The sequence below is a fragment of the Nyctereutes procyonoides genome, unplaced genomic scaffold (assembly GCF_905146905.1).
Source record: "Nyctereutes procyonoides isolate TBG_1078 unplaced genomic scaffold, NYPRO_anot_genome, whole genome shotgun sequence".
In the NCBI taxonomy this organism is placed as follows: Eukaryota; Metazoa; Chordata; class Mammalia; order Carnivora; family Canidae; genus Nyctereutes; species Nyctereutes procyonoides.
This window is the reverse complement of record NW_026575162.1, coordinates 1,277,371-1,285,444: the sequence shown is the minus strand read 5'-3', so window position 1 is coordinate 1,285,444 and position 8,074 is coordinate 1,277,371.

Genomic DNA, 8,074 nt, shown 5'->3' with positions numbered 1-8,074 from the left:
AAGTTTCTATGTAGGGGATGCACAATCAGAGAAAATGGCAATGATGTAAACCATGTTAGAGGGCTTTCGAAACAAAACCCATATTGGTCAAATGTTCTGGCATTAAACTATCTTAATCATTTGTAAATACAGTAAGATAACCTGTATATAATTGGAATAGGTTTTAGGTTCCTTTCACTACATTGTCAAACTTTCCGTACACCCCGCTAAGAACAAGGCAGTAGCCATTTTTCAGGATTAAGAAACTCAAACAGTAGCAGAATTGCCATTTAAACCCACTATGAGTGTATCCCATATAAGCAAACACTTCCAAAACGGTCCAAATATTTATGATTAGATACTTCTCAAGTTGTGATTCTTTGTCTCAAATATGAGGAAAACATCCCTTCTTTCAAATAGCTTTGGTTAAGTAGCAGCCTGAATCTTTGAATCTTCACTGAAATTTCTCACTGATAAATGAATGAATGTTGGCATCTTGATTTTTTACTTTCCAAGAATATGATACTGAAAACTGTCTAGAGACAGAAAGTCAGGACTGGGTTCTTTTGGAATATTTAATCCTAATATGCACTTATACTTAAACAATTCTATGCAAGGGTAATCTGCTTGACTGCTAGATTTTACTGCAGGTGGGTTTGGAAGAGAACTAATTTGGGTCCAGGATTAGCTGGATGTGTTAGAAGGAACAATTCTCTAGATTGCTGATTCTGATGTTAATAACCCAGATGTTAGTAAAAGCTGCCAGCTGGGAACACAATGACCAAATTCCCTGCATATGTACTCTAATGATGATGAGTGAATCATTTGACCACAACTAGCATTTTTGGCTTAACTGAATATTAGGGTTTGTAACCTCATTGCTTCAGTTTAAGATACAGTGTAGAGATTTAACAAAATGAATGCTGGTAAAAAAATCTGTCTGCGATTAAGTTTTTATTTTAATTCCAGTTAGTTAACATAGAGTGTTATATTTACGGTTTGCTATTTTTGTAGATCCAAAATATAACTTCTCTTTGTTTTGATAGTTTCATAAGAAATAGACCTACATTATGCATAAAAGTCTAGCTTTAATTCTCCCCCTATAGGAAAATAAGGAAATATATAGTGATCTATAGATGCCAGCCCCCAATCACACCCTTACACAACTCTTAACAGAAATACTTCATGAAATCATTGGAATCATATATACAAAGACCAACATTTGAGATGACTTAGACTGTCCTCTCTTGTCTATTACATGGCTATCAGGAACTAGATAGATACATTAAAGATACAGTGAAATAAAGTTTCATCAACAAGTAAAAATGAGGTTAGTGCCTCCATTAACACTGTTTCCATTTCTGGGTGGATGAACCACATTAAAGGAATTCAATTTAGAATGCTTGTTATCACTATGCAGCTGATTTAGTTGTATTGTATACAGTCTAAAGTTGTATATCTGTCAGACATGGGTGTTTTTTTTTTCTTCTTTCTTTCTTTCTTCTTTCTTTCTTTCTTTCTTTCTTTCTTTTTTTCTTTCTTTCCTTTCTTTCTTTCTTTTCTTCTTTCTTTCTTTCTTTCTTTATTTCTTCTTTCTTCTTTCTTTTTCTTTCTTTCTTTTTTTCATAGTCTGAGAACAATAGCATAGCTACAGTGCCCCATATTTTCCTGCTAATATATTTTACATCACATAGATAAAATCTATTAGGAAAATATTTGAAATTATCCACTAAAATCTGTAGAGTTCAAACTCCAAACTCATAATGGTGGACTTGTTTATTTGTTCTTTTTTTTTAGGGGTGGTGAGGAGAAAGGAAATCTATGTAATAATTTTTCAAACTTAATTAATAGTATGTGAATACTGTTCTCAATAGCCCATCTAAATTCTTGTGAGCAAGATGTGAGCCAAACACTAAGTATATCATCAACTTCTCAAATCTATTTATATATAGATAAAAATAGGACAATTTTATAGCCAAGCATATTCTATAAATTCTCATCTTTGTACGCAGCATGAAAACATTTCAGAACTTCTCAGATTGATGAAGAGAAATGCTTCATTAAATAACATAGATTTCCATGCAGTATTAGCAAAACTGCATGGACAGTGTTATGAAAAGTTATTTCTTAGATCAAGAAGGAGAAATTTCTGTGTAGAAACCAGGGAATTTTTCCAAAGCCTCAAAATGGGACAGAAAACCATATGTACATGTACACTAGAAAATATATGTAATTACAATTCTATACATTGTGCTGTGCTTATCACAAGTGTAGCTACCATCTGCCACCATACAACACTAGAAAACCTCTCATATTAGTTTTTTAAAATTATGTATATGTAGTCTTTCATTATAACTCATAATAAATTAATGAGATGTATGTAGCACAATATGGCTAATAAACATTTCTCCTTGACTTTAAAGGAAATGCTTCAAGCATATTAAACTAAAATATGATGTTTATTCTAGGTTTTGAGTAGATGCCAATTATCAAGCTAAAGAAATTTCTTTCTATTCTTATTTTCCCTAAGAGATTTCATTATTAGTGATTGGTACTTTACTGCAATCTTTTAAAAGAATTAAATACATTTTTTTCTTCAATCTATTAAAGCATGAGTTATATTTTAAATTTTTCTAAGTCTAAATAATCTTTGCAGTTCAGGGATTAAACGTTATGTGGCCGTAGTATTTTTATGTATACATCTTGGATTTGATTTGCTAATGTTGACTTGTGATTGCCACAATCATGACATATATGAGTTTGGGCTACATTTTTTATTCTGCATCCTTGCATGTCCTATTTTAGTATTAAAGTAAGATAAGCCTGATAAAGTTTAGGAGTCCTCAGATTCTGCCTACATTCTGGACCATTTGCTAAAGTTTTGATAATACTTATCGACAAATCTTCAAGTTCTTGTGCTTTTTAGGGGAGGATTTTTTAAAACTATTGATTGCAATTCTTAAGAAGTTATAGATAATTTTGTGTTTTATATTTATTCTTTAGTCATTTTTGGAGACTATTTTCCATAAACCTGTCCTGGAAATAACTTATCACACACAGTTATTTATCATTCTTTTCTTTTCTTTTATTATTTTTTAATAAATTTATTTTTTATTGTTGTTCAATTTGCCAACATATAGAATAACACCCAGTGCTCATCCCATCAAGTGCCCCCCTCAGTGCTTATTTATCATTCCACTAGGACTTCTCAATCACTACAATCTCTCTATGTAGATGCCATTTAAAATTCTACTAGTTTACTGATTATTTGATTGATTGCTATTTAAAGATTCAGAAAAATAATCAGAAACAAGCGAATTGAGGAAGGACACCAGAATTCAATGTGCCACAGAGCCCTTGTTGAGTTTATCCTTTTTTTTTTTTTTCCCCAGCGTCTCCTGGACTAAACTTAACGTACTCAGATATATGGAAATGTGAACTATAGTAAAAATAGGAAAGCCTGAGGAGAAATCCTTTAGAAGTTCTAGCTTAAGGAATGGAAAAGGGGACACCTAATCACAAAGAGAGTAGAGGAAAATCCTGTGTTTTGTTTTTCTTTCATTGTCTTTCCTCTATTGTCTTGCACCTCAACCCTAAAGCAATTTTATGGTGGCAGCTGTGACAGCAATAAGAATAGTGTCACAGGACCCAACCCTGAGGGTGTGATACTTCTTTGTGGGATGAAGCTATAGTTCCAAGAGGGCACAACAGAACCTCATTACTTTTAGTTTGTTATTCTCTGTTCTTTTGCCACTTGGCCCTGGCCATGATGCAATTGTGGAAGTGAATCGTTACTAGCCAGAGGAATTTCAGGGGGGAAAAAAGGAATTTTAGGAAGCATAAATTATGAGAATGATTACAGAAAGTGAGAAGCTCAGGAAAATGACTCATAAAGTTGTTAATAAGCTCTAATTTATACATTTTGGGACTTGAACCTAATTTATATAGTAAAGACCTTAAGGCTGAATTAATATACAGACTTTATTTATTCAGATATCAGATGAACCACCAAGTTGTACATACATGGAACAAATCTGAATGGTGTTGCAAAACTTTTGAAACTGTATTGATTTTTGGAACCATAGTATGGAAAAGGTGGGTGAGAACTTGCAGCTTGATTTTTCTGTCAAAACAACTGGACCTATGGTTGGTTGCACATCAAAACAAAACAAAACAAAACAAAACAAAATATCAACATTTTCCACAGGACTTACACAAGACCCAGAGGATTAAAATTTAATTTTCAGAATGGCCAAGATACAATCTAAAATTACTTGGAATGAAAATCTCAGCTTTCAATGTAAAATCAAGGGGCACCTGGGTCGCTCAACCCGTTAAGTGTCTGCTTTCAGCTCAGGTCATGATTCCAGGGTCCTGGGATTGACCTTATATGGGGCTCCCTGCTCAGTGGGGAGTCTGCTTCTCCCTCTCCCTCTGCTCTTCCTGCATATGTGCGCTCTCTCTCTCTCTCCAATAAATAAATAAAATCTTTAATTGATGAGACACACACACACACACACACACACACACAGAGGGGGGGTGCAGAGACAGGCAGAGGGAGAAGCAGGCTCCATGCAGGGAGCCCAATGTGGGACTCAATCAGGCCCTGAGCTGAAGACGGCGCTAAACTGCTGAGCCACCTGGGCTGCCCAAATAAATAAAATCTTAAAAACAAAAAAAGGGAAAAGAAAAAAAAAGTCAACTTGTTCCCAAAATAAAATGGCATAAATGTTAGAATTATCTGACAGCATTTTTAAAGCAGTAATTACAAAAATGTCAAATGAGCAATCACAGACATTTGATAAATTAAAATGGAAAATATCAGGGGTGCCTGAGTGGCTCAGTGATTGAACATCTGACTTTGGCTCAGGGCATGATCCCAGGGTTCTGGGATCGAGTCCCTCATTGGGCTCCCCATGGGGAGCCTGCTTCTCCTTCTGTCTATGTCTCTGCCTGTCTCTCTGTGTCTCTCATGAATAAATAAAAAAAAAATCTTATTAAAATAAAATAAAATAAAATAAAGCAAAATAAAATGGAAAGTATCAGCAAGGAAATAAAATACATAAGGAAGAACCAAATGGAAATGGAAATTTTAGAACAAGAAAATTCTAAAATTTATTGGATAAATACAAGAGTAGAATGGAGATGATGACAGAAAGATCCAGTGAGCTTGAAGGCAAATCAATAAAAATTACACAATCTGAATAGCAGAAGAAAAAATATTTTAAAATGAACAGAGCTTCAGGGCCTGTTTCATTAGCACAAAGCCTAACGTTTGTCTCAACAGCCTCAGATGGATGGAAAGTTAAAAGCTAGACAAACGTTAAAATAATTACAGAAAACTTCTCAAGTTTGGCAAAAGGAACACACTCACAAATTTAAGAAGCTGAACAAATTCTTAACAGATATATAAACTCAAATCTATGCCCAGACACAGCATCAGCAATCTACTTATAAAGACAAAAACATTAACGTAGACCTAACTAAAATTTAACAAAAATGAAACTAATAAAAATGGAATTTAAAATATCTCTAATCTGAATATTATAAAGCACACTTAAAATTATTCTTGGATTTAAACAAGAAATCAAATGGAAATTGCAAACTACTTTCAACTGAATTACAGTGAGTGGTTCTAAATATTACAACTTACAGGAAGAAGCTGAAGTAGTGTTCTGAGGAATAAATTGAGTTAATTGAAACAATTGCATATATTTGAACAAAAGCTACTACCTAGCACTAGCTAGCCAAATTTGAGGATAGAGTCACAATCCTTCGGACTGCCAAGTCTGCCCAAGACTTTGAATCCAAATAAAAAGAGTAAAGGCCTAACCGCAAGAGACGGAGAGAAGAGTCCACATAACACTACCCCCATTTCTGACACCAACTATAAGTTCAGGGCTGTGCCGAACCATCCTCGGGGGTGATAATTTACCAAGAAGATTCCAAAAGTTCACTGAAAGCTAAGGTCAATCCTACTTCCAAGGAATAGAAATGTGCGTTATTTCTAACAAGGAAAAGGTGGCATTGAAGATTTTTAAGCAGAGAAGTAAAATGCTGGATCTCTATTTTGGCCTTGTAACTATTTATGGAGTTTGGATTGGAGAGGGAAGAAGGAAGCAGGCAGACGTGTTGATCAGAGCCTGAACCAGTACAAACAAAACAGGAATATTTACTTGCTTATTTCTAAATATGTAATGATATTTGAATGTAGTTTATCTGAGTTAATTTCTTGCTTTTAAAATTAATTTTAGTTAATTATCCTGTATTTGCTTATTTTGCTTATTAGCATAATTCGATCTAATTGCATGTTAATGTAAATAGCTCTAATCACATAATTTGTATGTGTTAATGACATAATTAGATGATGCACAATTATAATTTTAATGATGTCATAAAATCTTTATAAGGCATGGCTAAACATAAGCTTACCACACAGCAGGGATGTGCCCCTTGAGGTCAGAGACTGTGGCAAGTGAGTGGAAGGGACCGTATATTGTCAAGTTCAATGCACTCATTTAACAAGTAGTATTTTACCAATGAGTACGTAATAGGCATTTGCATGGCGTCTTTCTAAACTTATTTTTCATCTCTATACACCAAATGAGATAGTTCTATTTAAAAAATGAAAAGGAATAATACCTTGAAGGAATGCAATAATCCTATGAAAGGAGAGGAAGTTCTTGGGATAAAGAATACATTGATGCATGGGATGGTTTTCAGATCATTGAATTTATTTATCTATTTATTCATCTGACATTTGCCAGAAATCCACTTATTCTTGGACTTTAACCCAGGTCTGCTTGACCACAGAACATCAGATCTGAAAACTATATGTTATACTGCCTCTTATGAGTGAGACGTGGGCTATAATAATAAAAAGGAAAAAAAATACACGAATTACAGAGTACAGTACAGGATATTCTATAATAGGGCAAAGAACTAACTGGTATCATAGAGGAATGAATAATGAAATGCACTTTCAAGAATGTGGGAAGGTTATATAGAAGGGATGATAAATGAGTTACCTCTTAAAAGGAAAGCAGGAATTTAACAGGTAAAGTACAGGAGAAAGGCAACTCTGTCAGAAGTAACAATATTTTCAAAGATAAATTATTATTATGAAGCGTGGTATGCCTGAATGCCAAACTATGATTTGTGTGGAGAGAGTGATGTTATTGGACATTTAGTTTAGGGCTGAAATATAAAAGGTATCATTTGCCATACTAAGATTTTGAGTTCTGCTTTATAGACAATGAAAAATTGATAAGGACTTTTAAATCCTGAAAGTTATATGATCAGTTTTGTTTTAGGACGACACTTCTGGGGATGAGGGTGGCTTGGAGGCACAGCATGAGTTACAAAGCAATGAGATGTAAGGGTTTTAATAATTACTTTCAACACACTATGAAACTGAGGTGAACTGAGGATATAGAAATGGAAATGAATATGTAAAATATGTCTGTGTTCTACTAATATGATAGATATAATATTATAGATACAAATAGAGATCAAATAAAATAGTGTAGATATAAAAGGGGTCATATTATGATTTATTAGCACAATAAGTGGGGGACAAAATAGAAAGGGACAGAGGAGAATCACTGTTAGAATAAATGTAATAATAATAATAATAAAAATAATAATAATGTAAAAATAATGTCAATAACCAAGAAATAGGGCAACAAGAACAGACTTGGGGTTAAGAGAATGGCTTTATTATATACCTGTTGAAAATGTGGTCCAGCTAAGTATAAGTATTCAAATATAATATTTCTCACACTTTAGTCATTTGAATATGTCTTCACAATTCCTATGAAATATCATCTGTACTATAATTTGCTTAATTCTTATCTTTAAATTGAATCACATTTTTGATCTACATAATTTAAATATAATTTGATAATAATATAATGATAGTAATTTAATATAATTTAATATAATGATTTTAATAAGAAGACCTACTACCTTTATCATTGACAATGAGGACTATCATAGGTCCTTTTTAGATGCAAACATTAAAATAATGCAATAAGTCAAAACATTAAACTTTTTCTTTTTTGTTTTTATTTTTTTATTTTTTATTTTTTTTTTT